At 41.4% G+C, this 25,831-nt stretch overlaps 1 protein-coding gene across 1 annotated transcript in view; it reads right to left on the reverse strand.

Annotated features, from left to right (window-relative positions):
- Window positions 1-25,831, reverse strand: part of WIPF1 (WAS/WASL interacting protein family member 1) — a 776,716-nt gene that overhangs the window by 429,010 nt on the left and 321,875 nt on the right. Inside the window, exon 2 of the mRNA XM_044075560.1 lies at window positions 5,640-5,710. The gene's annotated coding sequence lies outside the window, so the exon portion shown is untranslated. The remainder of the gene's footprint in view (window positions 1-5,639; window positions 5,711-25,831) is intronic.

A 25,831-nucleotide genomic window follows, 5' to 3' on the forward strand; every position in this document is an offset into this window, starting at 1 on the left:
ATCAACACAATCCTAGTTGCAAGCATTTTATATCACAAACCATATTGACACACTCCCAGCTGCAAACATTATACATCACTTATAATATACCCAATCATTTTTGGTCAAACATTACATAGCTCATTTAAGTCCTCCCTTCTTTTAAACATCATTCCTCCCCTGTATGTATTGTTCCCACAATTCCAATTTTTTTCCTACATAGTTTGCTCCTACCCTTTTCTAACGATCTCAATTACTTTTGTTTTATCTCTGTTACTATATTCACTACTTCTAGTATAGTTGGTTTAGATTTTGATTTCCATTTTCTAGTAATTGCTTTTTTGGCAGCCACCACAATTAGACATAGCAAGGCCTTACCATGCCTAGGCAATTTCAATTCTGTATCATTAAGCAAAAGTTGAGAGGTATGCAGACTATTACAGTCAGTCATTAATGCCAGACATTAAAGTTTCTTACTTCTATTAATCAGAAAATGCATGTTAAAGCAAAATCTGTACTGTGAAGATTTTAAATGAATAAAAATTGTCCCTGTTTTTTAGCCTTCATTCCACAGTTATTTTTGGCTCTGTCCAAACTTCGTGATGAAAGACTTTGATCAGTATGCCTCTGAATCACTCACATAGGCTATTCCACGGTAATCGTAAGCTTAGGCAAGGAGAAGAAGACTATTTATCACCCAAATCATCTTTTTACAGCTGCATGACCTTGCAGTTACTCAGAAATGCCAATGAGAATATTTCCATGTAATCGTTACTCTGATGGCAGTTTAAGGGCATATTGGGCAGTTTGTTGAAACTGGGGAGCTCTTGCCTCCACCCTTTGTCCTATGGTTTGGCACACATGTTCCCAAGGGAAAGTTCAAATCCTCACCAAACCTACTTAACTCTGCTGAATATGTAGAAACATATAGTGCAGGGCAAACCCCAGAAACAACCCCCAAATCAGAATATTAACAAGCTTTACAATAAAAGGAAGAGAATTGTGATCAGAAATAAGAAGAGTAATTCCCAGAATGACAGATCCATAATCATTAATATAAACAAAACAACTCAGGAGCTTAATAAAATTCACCAAGGCCAAGGTTGATGCTAAAATAGCCATCCAGGTCAGACACAATCAGAAGGCATTGTTTACTTATGTTAGTAATCTCAGAAGCACACCACAGCTGGGCAATGTTACTGACACTGAGGTTGAAGATATAGTGAACCTACTGGCTGATAAATTCAGCTCAAACTCATCAGTCATTAAGTATAGTGCCCCCCCCCCCCCTTTGCCATGTATCTGTCCAGGCACATGGAGCTGGAATACCCAGAGAGATAACTTACTAAAATGATGCAAGGCTTAAACAATGTGTCCTATATGGACCAACTGAAAGCCCTGTCACTAAATGCCTGTGCCTGGCATACAAGGCATCCTCTGACTTACTACTGATGGATCTACTGCACATCAGCAAGTCAAACGGTATCAGAAATATTCAGTCCAAGGATCTAAACCTCTTCTGCAATATCAACAGAATAGTTTGGAGGGACAGGTATATCTCACTGTATATCTTGCAGAGGATATCACTGCTTTGGAACAGACCTTCCACGCATGTAAAGCAAAGCTCACCCCAGAGCATTTTCAATCAGAAATTGTATCCATGGATTGGTAACAGAAAATTTATCCCAGGACTACCCTGTGGACTACTAATGGGCAGAGGGAGCTCCTACATTATTCTTTATCCCACTCAGGGGTCCCCTCACATTATCTATGGTATAGTCCTAGTTATTCTCAGCAGGGTAATATATAATTATCAACCATGGGATGGGTAAGGCTTATCTAACACCAACTGGGTAGGTTAACTGAACCACCAAATAGCAAGTTAGCTAGGCTTAAAATGGCCTATATCTTTTCTGGATACCCTCATTTCCTCTTGCCTTCTTCCTGTCTGTCTCAAATCTTCCTCAGCAGATGGTTTCTATTTTCCTACACTTGTGTCCAAACCACCGTAAGCTGTTCTCTTTGATGTTCTCTGCAACTGCAGCTACTTGGGCTTCTGCTCTGATGTCCTTATTTCTTCATCTGTTCCACAGTGTGCATCCTAACATCCATCTCAAGCTCCATCACTTCTAGCTTCCTCAACTTCTCTGGCTTCACTGCCCAGATGTCTGTACCATACAGTGCTACTGGCAGTGACACTATTTTGTCCACCTTTCTTTTAGGCTTCTTTGGAATTCTTCTATTGTACACTACTCCTGACACTCTATGCCAGTTGTCTGTAGCCCCTCAGATTCAACTTTGATTCCTTAAATACCCCTCTCAGGTACTTGTTGCAATTAGCCTGTTTCACTATTTTCCCTTCTATCTTAACTATCAGCTTATTCTGATCTCCCCCATTTTGCTGCCACTACAACTGTCTTATCAGTACTCAGTTTCATGTTTCGTCGTGTGTGCTGCCAGCTTTGTATTCCATTTCCCTATCATTTGCTGAAGTTCTTGTTCCGACTCTGCTTGTAATGCCACATTGTCTGTATAAAGCAACTTTTTTGCTCTGTCCCCTTTGACCTGTTTGCTAATGTAGTCCATCACCATTATGAACAACAGTAGCCTCAGAGCTGAACCCTGATGCCCCGCACTCCTACTGGGAACCCCTTTGTGAGTCCGAGCACTGTCCATACTTGTCACAATGGATCTTTGCACATAGCCTGAACTAATTCTACCAATGTTTCTGGCACTTTGAACTGTCACAGGACTGCCAAAATCAGCCTTTTTGGGACCTAGTCATATGTTTTCTCCAAGTACAGGAATGCCCAGTTAGACTCTTTCATCGTCTCTATCTTCTTCTTAATTATCTGTCTCACTGCAAACATTGGGTAAGTCGTGCTACATTCTGATCTGAATCTGAGCTGCTCATCTCCCATCTTACTTTCAACTGCTCTGTGTACTCGTTTAATCACCCTCTCCAGAACTTTCACGCAGCATGACAGGACTTTGATACTTCTGTACTGCCCACACTTGTGGATGTCCCCTTTGTTCTTGTACAACGGCACTACCCTGTTCCCTGCCCCTCATAAATCACAGATAATTACAGTCAGTCAATAATGATCTACAGTACAAGTACAGTTTCATTCTTATCATTGTTCAGAAACTGCCTCATGATGCTAGGTCTGTTGTTCTATTAACTTTTTAACTGACACACAGTAATATTTAACAATTCCCCTGGTGTTGTCTAGTGCTTCTCTCAGTTTTTTCCAGAAGTCTTGAGCACAGCCATTTAGAGGTATGGTAGTTACCACCACACAGGCACACCACATCTCGATCAACTGTCATGGATTTTACAGAACATTCCTGATTTTGTTTGCTTGGCAGTTAGTGCAGAAGACTAAACCTCTGCCTTGTTGAATGAACCGTTTCCAATGCTAAAAGTACAGAATTTGAATCTTTCCACCTTCATTTGTGTACTGTGTGACCTTGAGCTAGTCGCTTAACCAGACAGTGCTTTGGAGAAATTAAGAATTTGAGCTACACTCCTTAATGGTCTATTGGACTAGATGACTAGTAACTACCTAGGAACCTATTTTGCATCTTATATGTGTCCTGCCCCTCATAACAAATAGTAAATAAATGAATAAAAATATCATATGGAACATTACAGTCAGCCAGTAACACTAGACATAAGAGTTGCACACTTACTGTTCAGAAAATATATCAACGTGGCAAGATATATTTTACTATTTAGTCAACAGCACGAAGGACTAAAGCACTGCCTTGTTAATGAGTTGCTTCCTATACCAGTGGTATGGGGCTCAAATTCTTTTCAATCATTGCAATACTTGTTGTTTGATTAAATTTTTAAGTAGCTTAGGATAATATTGAAGTGCCCCTGCTGTTTAGACTTACCCTAGACATATTATTTTATTCATTTTATAAGTAGCTTAGGGTAATATTAATGTGTCCCTGCTGTTTAGTGTTTCCCTGATATGTCTCAGATCATTCGTGCTGCAAAACTTGTTCTGTTAACTTTTTAAGTGATGAGTAATATTAAATAATAGCACTGGTGTCTAATGTCCTCCCCATATATATTTCATGCAGTCACACTTCCTGTTGTTCTACTAACTTTTTAAATGACTTAGGATAATAATTAAGTTTCCCTGTTGTCTAGTGTTCCTGTGAGTATTGGAAGATTTACCTGTTAGTTTAGGGGGAGTTTAGAGGTATACCAGCACCCCCCACAAATACACACTCACACACACACACACACACACACACACACACACACACACACACACACACACACACACACACACACACACACACACACACACACACACTCACTATAGATAGTGCACTATTCAATCAGACTCGGATGCATTCATTCATTCATTCACCCATATACACACACATGCACGAACAGATTCACATGCACACACAGAAGTACATCTACTCTAATTATTCCCGAAATAACTCCTACTGTGACCACCCAGACAGAATCACAGTTAGACACGCATACACACACACACACACACACACACACACACACACACACACACACACACACACACACACACACACACACACACACAAACACACACACAAACACTAATCTGAAATCACCCATACCTCTGCATACTCTCACACATGAATCTACATCCATATGCACACTCACACCATCCCATTACTACCTGTACACTAAACTCCTCAGGACTTACCTCTAATATGATCTCATCCATTGAAAATAATGTGTGAATATGAATTTTTGTCTGAGTTAATTAATTTTAGTGGTCATACTAACTTATGCAGCTGAATGATTCTCTGAATCAATCAACTGTATAATTGCCTTACTACTGGCATTTTTGGGGGAGAAAACCTAACTAATTAGCATAGACCACTCCCCTATAATCACTCATTAGCATGTAGCTTAGCCAAGGAGACAGACCATAGTGGTGATTACACAGAAGGTGTAGAATTATTACCGAGAGCCTATGTCTGAAGTGGAAAGGCTATCGCCAATGGCAAAATGACCATTCTAAGGCTTACCACTTGCAGTAGCCCTTTCGGTCTCCCAGGGAGGATCTTTCCATCTGACTTTCACATTTTATCAACTTTGAAGTACTTAGATATGACCTACACACCCAACAGCAATAGCTAATTTCAGGAACATAGCAAGAGCTGGCAAACAATTCAACAAGACATAAACAGATGGAAAATGATAAAGTGTTCTTTTTTGTCAACCATTTTATAATTAATATTAAATATTTATCTATATTTAGTTTTCAGTTGTAATTACTCAGGTCAGCACAGTCCCAAATGCATATTTAAGCATATACATAAATTGAACTGAATTTGCTTGGCACCCAAAATCCATCAGAAATCTCCATGCTAAAACATTCACCCCTAAACTTGTAGGAGGCCTTATACCTCGTAGAACACCAGGAACACTGCACAGTTAAATGACTTGGTCAGTGTCACACATTATGCAAGTGAAGCATGTGGGACATGATCTCAGGACCACAATCTGAATCTCATCACTAGCTGTCAGGCCTAACTCTTTTTGCTATACTGTTACAAAGACATTTCTCTTATCCTTTCAAGCATATTACCATCTAATCCACTTTCAATGCTTCTGTTCAAATTTGGAATAATATGTCAAATACACTTACTTAACAGAGGTGTTACCACTTCTTCTCAGTGACAAATTCAGGAAGGTAAACTAATTCAGCACGAAGGAGTCCTGCAACACAAAATAAATAAAGCAGTTCAGTGAAACAATTTACATCACTGGGGAAAGTGCTTCTGTATGCATTACCCCACAATGGTACTTTTTTTAGCAAGTTATACACATTTTACAATGCAAGACACACACAGCTGATAATCAGGATGTATCATCTCCTCATTGTAGGATTTTTAAAGCTACCAAAAATCAAAATAAAAAATCCAGAAACTCAGAACTAGCAGAAGTACCACTTCATAACAGTGAGACACAGAAAAAAATAGAGCAAAATGGATGGTATCTATGACTCCAAGAAAAGGAAGAATTTTGTAACTTTAAAGAAAAAAAACTTGCTGGTTTAAGTTTAATCACAGATGTTATGCTTCTCCAAATAAATTCTGTAAATATAGAACGAGTTGTTGTGTGTCTTTTGGCTTATCCCAGTTAGGGGTCGCCACAGCGGAACTCCGGTCTGCTAATGTTTGGAAGTGGATTTTTATGTGCAGAGGTACCAGCCCTGATGCACAACATTCAACGAAGGCACGCCCATTCACACATGCCTCCACACAGAAGACACTCTAGCTGAGAATCGAACGGGACAACGTCTTGCTGTGAGGCAACAACTCTGCAGCATTTGTACTTTCAAGTTAGGAGTTGTTATTTTGGGAGTACATATGGGACCAGATTCCAAAAGACTATGTCTCCATGTGACTTACTCCAGTGGCCCATCTGTAAAGCAGACTTACACAGAGCAAGTCACTTCCACTGACAGCAGGTCTTTTTTGAAATCTGGCCCAGGATTGCCACCTAGTGTGATTTTATTTCATAATACATTAACACATAGATTCAGATCAGAAATGTTTTATATACAGGTAGTCTGCTGATCCTTGGACAGGATATTAAATAGTAATGTCAGCTGTTTGGGTTCAGGTATCTTTACAGAACACAGAGGGCTGGCTGCATGATGTAAAAACAGATGTCTACAGAAAAACTGTTTTCTGCTGGTTGAGGAGGGAGACATCTGATATCTCCAATCTTGTTTCAGTCCCTTGTAGAATTCATAGGCTAGACACATTCAATGCCTTACAGTGAAAAAAATTGTACAACTCCACACTTTCACAGTTACAGGTCTTAACCTCCCCACTTTGCATACAGTCTAGAGGATATATTAAGGCCAAGCAGAGGAAACATTTCAAGCATCCTACTATTTGATAATGAGGAATTCCTCTGGGATCATTGGCAGCCATCTTTCCTCAATGGTCAGCTCACTGACTGAACACTAGAAGGGCAATTCTCCCATGATAATAAGCAAGCCACAACATGCAGGGTCAGATGATATTATAGCAATCAGGGCTACAGAAGGGGAATTAGAAGGCCACAGGGAGCAAATGTCAGTTTATCATACTTGTGGTCTAGCAGGAACCATCTCCATAAAAAAATGAATGGTATGCATGCAAAAGTGACTATTTTTAAACCAAACAATATGATACAACGTTTCACACTGCACTTGTAATGCTGCAGTACCATAACACTGTATATTTAGATATGGAAACTGGCAATGTCTGCCATTTCAATGAGTCACTGCAACAAACAGCAAAACAAGTTATGAGCACACAGATCACAACTGATATATATATTTTTCATTACTGGACGTACTGCTGAACTGGAAAGTTAATGAAACACCTAATATAACAGTGAACTTTATGGTATAGGATCCTGTATACATAGTTTACCAAGGCAGACTGAGACTGCAGAACTGTGTAATGTAGTTATCCAGCTGCACACAGTTGCTACAGTCACTGGAACAACAAGCCCATTCTTTACAGCTGAAAACATCGCCATTTTGCTCTAGTGTCCCAACATGGAAATCTCTACCAGATGTTTAAAATCTGAATCATCAGTTGTAGCTTGGGGACAGATTCCAAGAGATCAGCACATTGCTGTAGAGGGTAACCAACCTCAATGTATCCTGGTCCCTTAAAACAAATATATGTCCAAGTGAAAATGGAGTAAGTAGAAAGGCACAGGTTAATGTGATGCAGAATGCAGTACTCAGTAGACATCACAACATAATTTGCTAATGCTAAAACCTGCTAATGTGATTCAATAGTTTTAAATGTCAATGAATTTCCTTTTTTATGTATGGTATATACTTACATCTCCCAAGCCGTGCAACTAAGAACGACAGTATGGTGAATGGTGGACGGCAAAGAACTATGAAAAACTCATAGCATATTCCATTGGGTGGGGGAGAGGATGGAATGGGGCACAGCCAACACAATCTGACAGGAAGAACAGAGTGGGGTCAGAGGATGACAATGAAATTAAAATAATACAAAAGATCAGAGGTGAACCACTGGCAGCCAGTAACAAGCTAGACAGAACTGAAGCCTGAAGTAATCATGGAAGGAGCATGACTGGGTGAGCTGACTGGTTTGCCAAGAGTCAAATATGTTTGGCATAGCATAAAAATTACACAGGATTCTTCAGACATGGTAGAACAGAAGAAAAAATTTCTAAAAGTGGCTTGTTTTTTACTCTTGAAATGCAGCCCCTAATAAGTGTTGCAGGAGTGCCTGAAAGCAACAATTATAACCAACAAATAACTACAAAACATAAAGGAGTATTTTGTAACATGCTCACCCAGGCTGTCTTCTTCTGGTTGCAGACTCTAACTCCTATTGTGGGAGTCAAGAGACAATCCTGGGGATTCAATAAACTACTTGTAGGCTTGCACAAAGCCTACACAGAGTTTATGTGCTTGTGAGGTGAGCAGCAGTGCAAATTACATATTCATGCAGCACACTGTGCTTAAACATAAATAAGAGTGATTTCATGGCTGGCAACAGTGTTGCCAGCCAGGAAACCATGGAAAGCAACATGGATAGCAGCAACCATGTAGACCTGTTTACCTATGGGCAAACTAGGTGTGCAGGATTGCGCAGAATGCCACAATGATTACCAGGAGTAATAATATAGCAGCGTATATGGTCTAAACATATTACAGGACAATGTATACAGTGCATAGTATTGTGGAATCCCATTTCCGGCATCCCGTACAAAAGTAGTGTAAATGCTCCATAACGGTACATGGACTGTCATTTAAAATACACAATCAGTGGAAGTGTGTGTGTATTTAATACGGAGACACACAGATGAATTACAGGAATCAGGAATGAACACAGGGAAAGTGGACAGGTGAAACATCTTAATGTACAGCAGAGGAGGACATTTAAATGAAGACAGTTGTAGCAGGAATACTAATCATATATCGACATGATACAGTACAGACTGCACAGTGTAAATGTATATTATGTGACTCTCACCCAAGTTGATAACAATGGAGAAGGATGTCTTTGTGATATAAACATCCTAACATGTACGATGGAGAGGATATCTATCAGGGATGTTATCTACAATAGGAGTTATCTGCATACTGTGAAGCTGTACAAAATGAATTGTTGAATATGACTGCAAAGTCAGCAGAGGTCTACAACAAGTGGGACACATAGTTACAGGCTCATGGACGACAGTAAACTGAAGCACACATAACCATGGACAATATCAGAATAATGCCACCAGTAACCCCATGTTTCTGATGCAACATATGTGATTGTGAGTGATCTTAGATGTTTCTACACTAACACACTTGTGCAACTATTATGAGATGTCAGCAATTTATGAAGGTAATCAAGCACACCGTCCTGACAGTGTAACATCTGCTGGTGGTGTTATGAGTGACACTGTATGTGATATTGTGAACAATCCAGGCTAGCTGACAGATGTGCATGGCATATATATGGCACAATCCACACTGTCACGAATGTAACCCATGCCATCAATGTTGTCGAATAGCTATGTATGTAATGTGTGCATCACTTACTAAGCAATCTACAACAAGATGTAGCAGATCAAATTACCATCCTCTGTCACCATAGCCTGAGAACTGGCTTGGTTCTAGCAGAGTAGAAAACAAGAGCAGTAATCTCCTTGCATAACGGTGGGTCATTAGGCAACCCTAGGAAATATGGACCTATAATTCTAACTGGTCCCATCTGCAAGGCCATGAAAAGAATCATCATGGACCTTATCAACAAGGACATAGGTGACCTTCAAATTCTAGACCCAACCCAATTTGGCTTTGTTAAGGGTGGAACATGCTTATTAAACATAGTAGACTTCTTTGACAAAGTCACCAAAGGCTTGGATGAAGGTAAGACAGTGTATACTGCCTATGTTGATCTGGCCAAGGGTTTTGACAGAATCCTCCACTCAGGTATCATTGAGAAACTTGCCCAGATGGGGATTAACCCTTACATTGGTAGATAGCCAATTGGTTCACTCACAGAAAACATACTGTGAAAGTTGGTCAATCAACCTCTACCAGTAGAGCCATCACCAGTGGCATACCACAAGGATCTGTGCTGGATCCCTTACTGTTTGGAATCAACTTCTTGGAAGTCCAAACTAAAATATACAGCCCTTGGTTTACAAAGTTTGCTGAAGAAAACATATTGGGTGCAATCACTGAGTCCACTGATGATGTTTACATATTACAGCAGAGGCTAAAGCAGACAAATGATTGGTGCCAAAGCCACACAGCCTACAAAGCAACACAAAATTGTGTCATTATATTTGCCTTTTGCAAAGAGGAATTCCCCAGTAAGCAAGAAAATCCTTTATTAAGTACACAGACAAGCGATCCAAGTAAAACAAAAATAGATACTCTATTTTTGTTTTACTTGGATCGTTTGTCTGTGTACTTAATAAAGGATTTTCGACTGGAAACAGACTGCCTGCCTTGCTTGGATTACTTTTGAATACTTAGTAATGCTGTATAATTATATATTTTATATTATTACTTTTTGACTTGACGGGTTTACGTTCGCTACTTCTACTACTATTGTCTGATCTGATTAATATACAGTGATTAACTAGAACTATATGGACTGAAAATCTTTGATATTAGAACATCAGTGTACTTGAACGCCATCAGAACACTAACAGAGTACAATGCTCCCTTTTGGATGTACCTCACTAGACATCTGCAGAAGCTGGAGAGACCACAGGGATTTCTCAACAAGAAAATACTGGGCTTGCAAACCATGCCATGATGTATGTGGATAGACTGGAAGCCCTGCCACTGTACTCTGTATTGTATATGATGAGGTGACTTTTAGCCACCCTGATGGAAATGCTTCACATCTACAAATCTAATGGCACAAAAGTCACTCGCTCTAGGGATCTTAGGCTAGCTTGTGACATTAACAGAACAAGCTTGATAGACAGCTATGACTGATGATATCAGCAGAGTCTTTTGACAGGAAGATGGTAAAAGCAGTGTCCAACATGTTGGTGTTAAATGCTCTCTAATATTAAGCAAGTGCACACACACACACACACACACACACACACACACACACACACACACACACACACACACACACACACCAGTTGACTGCCTGAGAACAGAACCCATACCTATCTACCTACACCAAATAGAGGCCTCCGTATTTAATGCAAGAGCCACAGCACAAGTCTGACTTGGAGAGTGTCAGACAACAATGTATAAGTGATGACATCAGCAGTGACTGATGAGGACGATGGTAATAGCAGTGCCTGACATGCTGGTGTAAAATGCTGTTTCTAATGTCAAAAAAGTTCACAAACACACACACACACACACACACACACACACACACACACACACACACACACACACACACACACACACACACACACACACACACACCAGTTGACTGCAGTGAAATTAGAACCATTACCTATCTAAGTACATGGACTAGAGACCTCAGGACTTCACACAAGCGCCACAACATAAGTCTATCTTTTATAAGGCTGTAAGACAATTTATAGTGGATGACATCAGCAGTGGATGTTGGAGAGAAGATGTTGGGAGGCTTGCACGAAATGGATGTTTAGGCATGTGCATCTGTGAAAATATTGGTGGTCCATAGGTTTGGAATGTTAACTGCAAGATACACACTTATGCTTTTCTGATTAGATACACACACACACACACACACACACACACACACACACACACACACACACACACACACACACACACACACACACACATACCTGCACTGGATATAGCCTTGGACAGACTATTCCAAGCCTCAGACTTGTACTGGGAACCAGAATAGTCCCCCTGCAAAAGCCTTTGGCTGTGGTGCTTTACAAGGAGTCCAGTAAAGATTCTGGACTCCTGAACACCACACCTCTGTGCACTAAACTGGGCACCTTCTCTTCTAACACAAGACATGTCTAACAGAAAACACAACAATAAAAAATAATGACTTCCCACCAATGCGTGTTATCACATTTACTGGTAATACTCAAACCTGAGCAACAATGCTGACCACTTTTGCATGATGGTAAGTGAAGAGTGACAATGGCAAATAGAGAGGAAAGCAGTTTTGAAAACTGGAAAATTAATCTGACACTTGACATTAGTTTGAGGGTTGTTTGATGCTATAACTGTTAGGTTATTTAACTTTGTAGACATGAACTTGGGGCATAAATTTCATGACCTTACACATGTTTGGTTTGGCATTATACACTGCTAAAATTGATTTTTATACTGTGGTATTCAAACCTATGCATAAGAGACAAAGTCGTTAAACAGTATTGTGCAATGGAAAGCAAAAAATGCAACAATGTATCCTTTTTGACATTTAGAATGTCTGTGTCCTGTCTGAAGGTGTTCTGTTTGCTTTCTATGTGGGCCACTATTTCAGGTTTGCATGATGGTAAGTATTGCACAAACGAGATAAGCAAAGCTAAACTCATTTTAGCCTTGTGATCAGTGTTTATTAGGTGTAATCCTAAAAAGACAAGGTTGGGGCTTGAACCCTTATGTATGCATAGTATATGCTGTGTAGATCAACATGTTTAGCAGATGTGCTACACACACACAGGTGATTCACAGGTGTAGTTGATTTATTGATTATCAAATAAGAACATTACGTAAGCCATTATGCCCAACAGGGTGTGTGATAATGTGTAATTAGTGCCCACCCAGGGGTGTTATGAGGCCCAACACTGCAGGTGGAAGAGCATTAATTACACAGTAACACACAACCTGGAGGGCATTATTGTGCTTAGAGACTGAGCTCTCTGTAAAATTGTTAAGTTTTCCTTACTCTGTACTATATTATTTTTTTTTATATATTTTCGGTGTAAAATAGTTCCTACGCCTGTTTTAAACTTGCTGTAGTACATGTTAATGCTGCTGGAGGAAGTATTTTACATTCAAAATATAACACTTAAAAAATTTCCTGGCATTTACTTTATTTTTTGGTCCTTTACTCCTAAAACATTTGGTCTGTTGCCAGTTATTAGAGATTGAAGTTACTAAATCATGGCATACATTTGAGTTTCAGACTATTATTTCCTTCAGAAAATTCATGTTAAGACATATCCTTTCATTTAAGTGCAATAATTAAAATCTATTCCTATTTTTGACCCTTTGTCCCCCCTTTATTTTAGGCTTTATCCAGATTTCTTCAACTGAAAGGTCCAGAGGTATGCAAAGATCTTTACTGTCACTCTCACTCAGTCTCTCACCCGCACACCTCTGTTTCAGAAAATGTATGATAACACAAATCCTATTAATCAAGTAAAATATGTACCTGTTTTGAGCCGTTGTTCCCAGTTTATTTTAGACTTATCCAGATATTCTGAGCTAAGAGTCAATAGAGCATACCTTCCAATTGTCCTGATTTTTGATGAATGTCCAGATTTTTGGCTCGTATGTTTGGTCCCACCCTCATAAAATCTGTATTTTTCTGGCAAATCACTAGGGATTGAAGTAATTAAATAATGACATACATTTGAGTTTCAGACTTCATATCCTTCAGATAATACATGCTAATGGAACCTTGTTGTTTTAGCAACTTTCTAATTTTGTAAGACCAATATTTAAAACATGTCCCTATTTTTGGTTCTTTGTCCCTGTTATTTGTGGCTCTGTCCAGATTTCTTGTGTGGAGAGGTTGACAGGTATGGTCAAGAGTTATGCAAACCTCTTAGATGCTGCTGCTGCTAGGGATTGCTCTCACTCTTTACTCTCTCTTACACACACACACACACACACACACACACACACACACACACACACACACACACACACACGCGCACACACACAGTCTCTTCTGCTTTCATGCACACATTCACTCACACATGAAAGACAGTAACATAAACACACACAGTTTTATTTGTTTTACACTCACTAAACAGCAAAAGCACTTACTGCATGTACAATAATGGCTCAATTGATATCTCACTCTCATACATGCATACACTCTCACACACAGACATACACACGTTTTTTATTTTAATTTTTCTTTCTTAATTTACATTCGCTAATCAGCAAAAGTGCTGCTTAGCAAGCATAAAATAATGAAGGCCATTAAGTTTTTTTCTGTCTGAGCTCCACAGTGGCTTGGTATGCTGCCATGAAGCAACAGACTCATTTTTTCAGCAGGCATTACTTCTACTTTACTATTCTGCTGGAGAACATTCATTCTCCAATCAGGATGTGATCTATGGATCACCCATTCTCTAAATAACATTTATTTTGTTTATCCATTTCCTGTGTTTGTACTAAGCCATGCAGCACACAAATACTGGCATAAAAAAAGAAAGAAAAAAGAAATCTATAAAATAAACAACACTACAAAATATATGTTAGTGCACATGAAAGATTTTTACACAAGTCTGGATTTGAACTCTCACACCAATGAACCTTCCAAACAGGGTGTAAGGGTGTCTTATCTGTCTTTGCCATAGAAACAGATTTGCAGTACAGAATGAAAATAATTGTGCATACAAGCATGTCCAAAATCATACACAATATCACAAGACATGTGGCACTTGACTTCTGATTAGTTTGTACATGTATTTATTTCAGATGCAGTGCAATGAGTGATTACACAACCATTTTTGACTATTGTTTGCAGAAATGCAGCACTGTCTTATCTCTGTATATTGTCCAATCTTCTCTTATCTGAGCAGTAATCTAACACTTGGTCCATAAGACATTTTCTATCATTGTTCTTAAAATGTCAGAGAATATTAAATGGCAATAATATACAGTTTTCAACCAATGCAGGGGAGGTTAGATGTCAGTGAACAGAAACTGTGAAATGTGTGTTTCTTACTTACTTTTAACACACTGATACAATTACTTCTACACTTTGTAAGTCTACCCTGGCTGCCACATGCCTGATGGTAAGGGAGTCTGAACTGTTGCTGTGTTTTCTTTCTCCCTACCAGAAATCATTCACAGTTGCAATCCATTAGTAAAAAGACTGATGACGTGCCTACACTATTTTTATATCTGCAACATGGAGCCAAAAATTTGAGAAGAAGCAATTATAATGAGTTCACACCTCATTTGCATCTTCACTGTGCTCACAGCACCGATTCTACACTACAAAAAGGTCACCATATAGCTAGAGAACCTGAACATGAAGAGACTTGTTTATGTGGGTATCACAGTTGAAGATTGCTATTACTTTGGATTTATCTGCACATAAATCTACTGATCTTGATAATCTATGATTGCATTTTTCAGTTAGATACTAGATATGTTCAGATGTCAGAAAACTATTTTTATATATGCATTAGCAAATGCTACTTTTGTCTGTATGCACTTTTGGAAGTTTACAGATGAGTATAGACATTTTGATCAGGGCATGTTACTTTCACTGATGTACAGGCTGACATGTGTGACTGCCTCCACCATGTTGCTGATTTAATGAATCAGATGAATAACACATCGGAACAGGTGGTGTCTATGATAGAATGTCTGCTGGGAGAGGATGCCATCCATGGGGGCATGTGTCAGCCACATCATCTTATGCTAGCCAATGTGGCTGTGCCTGATCATGCTTCCATAGAGGCACTACTTCCACTGTTCCATGAGTGGTTGAGGTGTCCACACCCAGACAAGGCAGGCCATGGAATCATGGTCCTGGGTGTACTCATGAGGAAAGCTTGTCTGGCAGACATCAGTCAGTTCAGGTAGCAGCAGCACATCTGACTATGGACATGGATGTGCCAGTGCAACTACTGGCAACACCAGTTCTTCTGGTTGGGTACAATGACAATGAACTGCCACCTCTACCATGCACAGCTCACACCTGTCCGGCATAACAAGATGTAGAGCTAGCACAGAGCCTGGCTGTGTTCTTGCAAATACTCATACACCAATTTCATCTGGAGTGCTCATACAGACACACACACACACACACACACACACACACACACACACACACACACACACACACACACACACACACACACACACACACACACACACACACACACACACACACACACACACAGCAGTTACATAGTTTAGTAGTGAGGCTTAAAGCTCATTCTCAGTGGCCATTTGATAATTTATCCAAAATTCTGCCCGTTTTCCTTCTTTATTTCTTTCTCACATGCACTCACTTACCTTTTGTGTCAGCCTAGGCTTCCTGACCCTTTCACAACACCCTGTGCAAGTGATAACTGTGCATAGCTGACATAGTTCTTAGGATATCTGTGCTTGTGATGCTCTTTTGCTAATCGTACTGCTTTCTTACAGGTTTTTGCAATGTGCACATGCCTCCCACACTCTTACAAACCTGGACCAAGACATAAAAACTAGTTCAAAGGCTGAAGAATAGGGAGACGGTTTAAATATTTTGGTCTTACAAAGTTAGAGATAGTTGACAGAATCAAATAATTTTTGCATCAGTATTTTTAAGATTTTTCTGAGGGATATGAAGTCTTCAACTGGGATGTATGTCATTCATTTCTGACTTCTGTCTTTAATGATTTGCCAGTACAAAAGTATTAGGCCAAACTGAGGACATTCATTAAACATCACTACTTTTGAGAGGTATGAATGTGTGAATCTTTGAAGCCTGAGGCCTATTACATGATAAGAGGCGACAGATATTCACATAAGTCACTGCTGTCACATGATGAAGACGTTGCTGTAAAAATCAACCACCTTTTAATTACTTACATTACCAAGTAACAGTATTCAAGGCTATGCCATTCATGTGTATTATTGCACATTTTATGGTCTATTCCAGGTGTGACACCCCTGCACTGGCCCAGTAATCAAGGAGCCTCAATCCTCACCACTGGCAACAGTGAAGGACGTACACAATGGGAGGATGACAAGTACACACATAGTAATGCACAATGCCCTCACCTGCTTTTTGGTAACAGGTGCAGACAATGTCTGAATGGCTTCCACTTTGGCAGGTTCTGGCCTGATCTTACCACTCCCCACTCTATATCCCAGGTAGGAGACCTCTGCCATACCCACCTGACATTTGCTGGGCTTAATCATATGATCATAGGAGGTTACTAGGCTATTGGCCCTGAGGCCCTTATAAGCCTAACCAAGAGTTTACCCCATGTTTAGACAAGTCAGCAGTCAGAGCACCTATCCAGCAGGGACACAGGTGGAATCCCAGGAGTGTATTTTCTGTTTCCCATCCAGTTATTCAGGTTGCACTTAAAAAGGGATAATGAGGTACTCTGCTTGACGTGGAGATGGAGTCTATTCCACAGATGTGGTAGTCTCTGGGACACAAATCTGTCTCGCCAACAAGTCCTATTGATATCACAGACCAGGTTGAGGTCACACATATGAGTTGCTTGAGTGGAGCTTGACTTGCGGATATGCAGCAGTCCCATCAAGGTGGGGTCTGAGATTGCTTTTTATGTCAGACAGAGGTCACCTCTGAGGAGCCTGTATAAAACTGAGTAGAGGGACAGGGCTTTTAGTTATTTGTGTAGCGTAGGTGTTTGAGGCCCTGGATTCTCCTGGTGAGGAGCCTATATGCTCTGTCCAGCTGCTGCATGTGCTTTGGGAAGTGCATGCTGAAGGGGGCATTGTACTCAAATAATTGGCCTTATAAGGGAAGAATACAGGGATTTTCTAACCTCTTTGTTCTTGGATGAGATACCCTTACTTATGAGGTGGGCTACGTAGAAAGCTTTCCATACAACGGAAGCAACATGGTGGTCAAACGTCAGGTTGCTATCAACCTAGGGGCCCAAATCTCTCACTACCGATTGTGTACTTAGGATGTTGTTATGAATGTGATATTATGTGGGGACATCACTCTTCCCAAAGGGGATGATGATGCATTTTTTGGCATTCAGCTTGAGGCCATGTTTCTGGCACCAGTCATTTGTTTGAGTGAGACCCTCTTGGAGGATGTCCACATCACTTTGGGGAATTGATGACTGTGCCCAGCTTGCAGTCATCTGCAAACTTGGTCAGCCATAGCCCACTGGTTTTGGCCTGCACCTCAGAGAAGTATATCCCAAATAACAGAGGCCCCAAGACCGATCCCTGGGGTATACTGCTTGTTATGGTCTACTGCTTGAGGTGGCTTTCCCTATTTTGATTAGGTGGGTTCTATCAGTGAGCCAGTTTGCTACCCATCTGGTAACATATGGATTGATGCCTAGTTGAGAGAGTTTATCTACTATGCATGAGCGGGTAATAATGTTGAAGGCTTTGGCTAGGTTAAGGTAGGTGGTGTGTATCTTTCCTTCATCCATGGCTTTGGCGACTGTCTCAAAGAAGTCAACCAGATTTAACAGACATGACCTCCCCTTGACAAAGCCAAACTGTGTAGGGTTGAGTGTTTGGAGGTTGCCAATGTCCCTGTTAATGAGGTCCATGATAATCCTTTCCATAGCATTGCAGATCAGGCTAGTCAGGCTGATGGGCCTATAATTTCCTGGATCGGTGGATGCTCCATCTTTGTGTAAAGGGATGACAGTGGCTGTCCTTCACTCGGCTGAGACAAAGCCGGTACTCATACTTTGGTTGAATAGGATGCCTAATGGTGCTACAAGTTCATGCCTGAGTTCATGTAGGATGCAGCCTGAGATGTTATCAGGTCGCATGGAGGCTGTATTTTTTGCCTTTGAGAGGGCAGTGATGAGCTGTTCCCTAGAGATAAGGGGTGGGGGGCAGATAGTGAGGCTGTCCTATTTACTGATGTGGGGACAGTGGGGAGACGTTTTCACTGAATCCGTCAGCCAGTAGATTGGCTATATCTACAGCATTTGTGTATGTGGTGTTCTTGACCACCAGTTCTGAACAGATCTGGGTGCTTCCTTTGAGATTGCGGACATATGTGAAGAAGGCCTTTTGACTGTCTCTAGTAGATGTGGCCAATTTGGACTCAAAGTTGGCTTTAGAGGATTTCACTAGTGCTCTTATTTGCTTGTTGATGCTAAGGAGAGATTGCTTCCAAGCAGGCACCTGCTCTTTCTTGGTCTTGGATAGCAATTTTTTCCTTTTGTTATATAGTTTATTTATTGCAGATGTCCATCAGACAGGTTTACTCTTCCTTGCGGAGGATGATTTTGTCCTGTTAGGTATTCCTGATTCCATGCATCTATATAAATGCTCGTATAGTACTTTGGTGTAGATTTGGACATTGGTGCCAGTTCCTACAGTGGGGTAGGGGGCTGTGAAGCTGTTTATACCATCCCTCAGGAGCTCATAATCAGCTTAGGATAAGTTATTTTGTTTGACCCTAGCTATATGGGATCAGGGGACATGGTGACTTTGAAAGTGACTGCATTATGGTCGAATCTTACCAGGGAGGATGATACCAAAGGGGTACTGCAGTGGTTACTCATGTTGGTTAATACCAAGTCCAAGATATTATCACCTGTTGTGGGGGTATCAATTAGCTGTTCCAAGGCATTTGCACTAATAAACTCGAGGAACCCCTGGGCATTTGTGTGCTGGCATGAGTATGTTTTTCCAATCTATGGTTGGGTAATTAAAGCCACCCAGGATCAGGGTAAAGGGTTGAATCTTGATAGATTTAAAGAGGTCCAGACAGGTGGAGTGGGCATCTTGAGTCAACCCTGCCCTCTTTAGCCTGCCCAGCACCTGCCTGACATGCTGAAGGTGATCTTGCCAGGAATGGCTGTAGATGGCAATATCATCTAGTTAAGCAAGGCTAACATCTCCTGCTAGGATATGATCTACCAGCCTCTGGAAAGGCGCTGGGGCATGTTTCATCCCAAAGGGCATCTTTGAGAACTCATACAAGCCAAAAGGAGTCACAAAGGCTGACCTCTCTCTAGCACTAGGAGTCAAGGGCACCGGCCAGCAACCCTGTTGAAATACTTTATCTGTCCTGTCATGGGGTAAGCATCTGACTCTGTGTGACTATTTAATTTCCTGTAGTCCACACAGAACCTGATGCTGCCATCCTTCTTTGGTACTAGCACCACTGGGGAGGTCCAGGGATTGCTGGACACCTGAATTAGCCCTAATTCCAACATTTCCATATCTTCTCTCTCAGGCACCCTATAAGGGGCCTGCTTAATAGGCCTTTGGGGTCCTGTATCCACATGGTGGTGCACCGGCTGGGTGCACCCTGGTTTCCCAGTGAACATGCCCCAAAACTCCTGTAACACTGCTCGAATTTCTCGAACCTGGGTAGGGGATAGCTGCTGGGACATTGCTACCCCTTCCACTGAGGTGTCAGCCCGAGCCTCACTGAAGAGATCAGTCATCAGATCCCCCTCACATTCCTCTTGCCACCTACTGCAAATACTCAGCACAAGAGCCTCCCTAGCATGTTAACATGGTACAGTTTGTGCCCCTGCCTCCTGCCTAGCAGTTCTACCATGTAGTTAACATCACTGATCTTCCTTACCACCTTGTAGGGTCCCTTCCAGGCTGCTTGCAACTTGTTGTGTCTGACAGAAATGAGAACCATTACCTGATGCCCTACAGCATACTCTCTAGCTCGAGCATTCCTGTCATACTAGACCTTTTTCTGCTGTTGGGATTCTGCCAGGTTCTGCTGGGCCAAGCCCATGAGTTCCCTGAGCCTTGCCCTGAGGTTTAGGACATATGCTCAACAGACTCCTTGTGAGATTCAAACTCACCCTCCCACTCATCTCAAATCAAATCTAGAAGTCCTTTCACTCTATGCCCATACAACAACTCAAAGGGTGAAAAACCTGTGGATTCCTGGTGCACCTCTCCGAAAGCAAGCAACAGATGTGGCAAATATTTGTCCCACTCCCTCTTAAACTGGTTTGCAAATGTCCGTAGCATGAACTTGAGTGTGGAGTTTAACCACTCAATAAGACCATTAGTCTGGGGATGGTAGGGGGTGGTCTTTAGGTGCTTCATCCCACAGTGCTTCCACAGACAAGCCAGCATGTCTGACATGAAATTGGCACCTCTGTCAGTCAGTATTTCTTTTGGGAAACCTGCGCTGCTGAAAATCTCTAACAAAGCATTTGCCACCTTTTCTGCCTCAATGGAGGACAGAGCCACTGTCTCAGGGTATCTGGTAGCATAATCTACCACCGCTAGGATATACTTTTTCCCTGTGGAACTTGGGGTACTCAGAGGCCCCACAATATCCATAGCTACCCTCTGAAATGGCTCCTCAATCACAAGCAAAGGCATCAAAGGAGCTTTCACCTTGTCTCCTGTCTTGCCTACCTTTTGGGACTGCTCACAGGTCCTGCAGTACCCGGTTACATTTCTGGAAATCCCAGGCCAATAAAAGTTCTGCATAATACTTCACTTTGTATGCTTTATATCCATATGACCTGCAAAGGGAATATCATGGGTTATGACTAGAAGTACCAGACAGTAGGCTCTGGCCACTACCAACTGCTGTATTCTGTCACCCTCTAGCCCTCCCTCACGGGTTCACTCTCTATACAGTAACCCTTTGTCCTAGTATACAGATTCCCCTTTCCCTTGAGAATCAGGCACCTCACTAGTTATCTCCTTCAGACTTTGTAATGTAGGATCTGTGAGCTGATCCTGTCTCCACTCTCTCTTAGTAACCCTTCTCAGCTCCCCTTCCACAGGAAGTCTGACATCCTCTGACAGCACTGCCTCACTGTCAGCCTGGGTACTACTACTCACCTCTGCCCTTGCAGTCACTCTGTCCAAGGGAACATCAGTACCCAAAAGCAGCTGTGGCTCACCTTCAGTGTCACTGCTACAGAGTAGCTCCCTTCCTGAAGTAACCACCTCACCAGTTCTGTAAGTGTGTGGTCTGTCTGGGTCTCCCTCAGGCTATCAGACCCATATGCTTGTTTCCAAGCCTGACTGCGTGTAATTGCATGCACACATTGTACTGCATTATCAAAATCATTCCCTATCAGGACAACTGCAGGGATATCCTCAAACACGCCTACTTGCTGGCTTCATTTTCCACCCTCCCAGTCAAGGTGAACCCTAGCCAAAGGTATTTGGAATAGGGTCCCTCCTAAAGCTCTGATGGGAGAAGACTGCCCAAGCAAGTAGTGCTCCTCTATAACCATTGCAGGCTTCACAATGGTTAGGTCAGAGGCTGTCTCTCTCTCTCAGCCATTGGCCTCTTTCCCATTCACTAAGATAGGATATAACCTCTTGTGGTAGTTTGGTACCCTTTTTGTCTCGAGACAACTTACTGCTGGCAGTTTGTCATTCTCACTCACTGGCTCTCCCACCGTTTGTTCTCCACCTTGCCTCCATGGGCATCTATATGCTACATGGCCCTACTGGTTGCATTTAAAACATTTAACCCTCGGTCCTGGACATGTATCTGTTGGAGCAGTCTGGTCTGCCCACCATGGGTTCCCTTAGACCCATGAGCAGCACTGGGTGTCCCTTTCCTGTGCAGTGATGCCCTGCTTGCTAGGTATAGGTCTCCCTTTTTCCCCAACTCATTTGCACTAGTGCATTGTCTATCAGCTAACCAGATTCTCATGTCCTCAGGCAAGGTGCTAAGGGCTTGTTCCTTCACCAAAGTGGTGACCTGACATCCACTCACCCCACCTATGAAAATAAGTGCTTTGTTCAGCAACATATTCACACACACTTCCATTTGTCTTGCATCAATACTCATGAAACCTTTTCCTATAAGCTTCAGGTGTTAACTTAAAACATTCTAAAAGACAGTTCTTTATAACATTATAATCTAAACAACCAGTATCAGACAGTTTAGAAATGACAGTTACAGCTTTACCATGGAGTAAGGGGGTCAGGAACCATACCCAGAGCCCTTGGTCAACATTATACTTTTTATATACCGTCTCAAACATAAGAGTAAAACTATCAAAATGATCCCCCCTCTATAAATTGTGGAAGAACTTTACTGACCTTTGTTGCTTCTGGGGTTCAGTTACTCCCTTCCTGCTTACCTCCATGACTCTGGTGAAGAGTCAGCATCTCCTTTTCATGTTGCCTCTGCCTCTCCTTCTCCTCAGCCTTCAGATGTTGCAGTTTCTCATTTTCCTCAGTCTGTAAATGACTCAGTCTCTCTGCTGTTTCTATTTCCAAATGCTTGGCCTCTAGCTCTAGCCTCTTTAACTCCAGATGGATTTTTAAGTCCTCTGTAGAAAGGTTGAGCTGTCCATTTTCTGAGAGTTGTACATCTCCAAGGCCAGTCTAATTGTCCTCCTGGTTGCTATTTTGTGATGCAGCTGTGACTAAAGTTGCAATTGTGTCTGCTTTAGTCAGACTGGGATGCACCAGTCCTTTAGCCTGGCATATCTCAGCCAACTGGTTCCCTGTCAGCTTGCCATACTCCTCTGCTGACATGCTTGCCTGCTCTCCCTGACTAACTAAGCTAACAAAAAAATAGAACAGTTGAACTCTGAATGTTCACTGCGTGGCTAATTGAGAGTACAAACACCTTCAGTGACTAATATCCACACCACTACACTCTGTCTGATACTAGGAGTACACAGCCATTACATGGGTAGCTAAAGGTTGTGAGCATTGCCTGGCATCAATATTACTATATGTATGTGCATAGGATGAAGGTTTTAGTGCCTTAGGTGGTGAGTGAGTGTACTATGCATTGCCTCTTAGCCAATGCAAGGGCATATTGAGCAAGCCTACATCTGCCTACACCCACAGCAGGTGCTGGTTCCCCCCTGTGACTCCTCACCTACATGTGGCTGTGGTGACCTTGCCAGTGGTGGTGGGATGTGTGCCCCTTCTCTTTGTTGATCCTGCTGAAGCTGTTTTTTCAGGATGATGCTGTGAAGCATGGCACAGACAGTGAAGATTTAAGTACATGTATGTGGATTGTACTGCATGGCTCCCCCAGATGTATCTAGGCACTGATACTGCGACTTCAGCAGCCCAGACAAATGCTTTATATTTCTGGTTTGAGTGTGTGCCTCATTATGGCATTCTTCAGTGTGTGTGTGTGTGTGTGTGTGTGTGTGTGTGTGTGTGTGTGTGTGTGTGTGTGTGTGTGCATGTGTGCCACGGTTCCAGTGCATAAATTGCATCCCCAAGTAAATGACCCTGTGGGATATCACCCCTAGTGAACATCTGATACAATTGGGAGTTGTACCAGATATGTGAGTCATGGTAATTGCCTGGGTTGCCAGCAAACACATTCAAGATGATTCCTTTAGTGTTACACACAACTTGGCAGTTAATGGAGTGGAAGCCCTTTCTGTTTATGTACATCCTTCCCTGTTTCTCGGGTGGTGCTTTGATTTCTATCTGTGTACAATCAATGTCACCCAGTATTTCAGGGTAGTGTGCTACAGGGTAGAACTCCTGCATATTTGTGGCCTTGTCCTCAGGTATATAGGAAAAATATATGTGGTCACTGGCATGTTGGAGCATGGCATTCAGGAACTGATGGAGGTTCCTGGATGTTGATGCCAGTGACATCCCTAACATGTTCCCTGTTGGTCTCTGAAAGGCTCCTGTAGCTAAAATTCTAAGTGCTACACATACCTTTGCCTCCATTGGTATTGGTTCCCCTCTGTTTTCCCTTGGTCTGAGTTGAGGACGACATATGTTGCAGACTTCCTGTAATATGTCTCTATCCACAATGAAGCACTCATCATGCAAACTGTGATAAGTTAAATGGGACCTGAAAATTCTTCTCCTTCTTGGCCGTGGTCTATTAGCAGCAGCAGCATAGACTTCAGCCTGTTGCACATACAAGTGAATTAAAGCAACAGCAGCCTCTGACATTGTTTCTGTGTAGACTCCTTTTTGTGGTTGTATTAGAATAGGTTTTGGAAGTCACATGGAAAACTAGCACTGAATGTACACGGTTGCTTTATATGTTGTTGAATAGCTCCTTCATCTTGGATTGGTTGATTACCATACAATTCAGCTGCTTATGCTTTAATTAGCACACAGCAGTGTTTACCGTGTTTGCAAGGCTCTATGCACCGTGTAGAGCTGCTTACTGAATACAAAACAGTGTGCTATGGTGTAAGCATGGTGCCATGATGTGCACATGGTTTCAGAGGTTTGTGTAGGGTTTATTGAATCTACAACATGATTAAAAAAGTACGGAAAGGGGCCTGCATGTGTTTTTAAACATGGTTGTAAAAGTTTATACTTCATGTGAGGTTGGGGCTCTGATTTTTTTTTTTGAATCATGAGTTTGTGGAGTGCTAGCAAGCTCAAGTACTCCCACTGTAAATTATGTGCAATCTGATATTTGAAAGCAAAAAGATTTCAAACTAAATCCCATAATGTTTTAAAATACATTATATTTGCAAAGACGGTGGGCAAAAACACCCACTCCTCCCATGCCAGAGGTATAACACATACTGTCCCTTATGTTATACTCTTTGGCAGACCTAATAGACACACTTCTGCACAATGATCAATGTACTAAAGTTAGATTGTTCTAATTGTAATTTTTTTTGGACCAACTAAGTAAAGATTTTACTGTGTGTGATTATAGAAACAAAGAAGACCAATTAGAAATGGCATTGCAGCTCAGGTTACAAACTGATAAAGCACCTGGACTCAACTGAGTTACAACTATAAAATGTTTTTATTAAAGATAGAAAAGTAAACTTTTAAGTATGTTTATATGTTTAAATGGCTATTAGTTAAAATAGTTTTAAGTATTTGCATATATAAACAATTTTTATGAATGTTAAGTGGTGCGGTTATGTGATTTATCAGGTGTTTTTCCTTAATGTATAAAATTATAGCTTATTTATTTATTTATTTACTGATTGATTGATTGATTGATTGACATCTGATTACTGGGAAAGTGTGACTATGTAGGAGCCCATTTTCAGTGGAAGCCTGGGGAGAAAAGCTCCAAAGTA

The sequence above is a fragment of the Protopterus annectens genome, chromosome 6.part1, assembly GCF_019279795.1.
Source record: "Protopterus annectens isolate FY-2018-M chromosome 6.part1, PAN1.0, whole genome shotgun sequence".
Classification (NCBI taxonomy): domain Eukaryota; kingdom Metazoa; phylum Chordata; order Ceratodontiformes; family Protopteridae; genus Protopterus; species Protopterus annectens.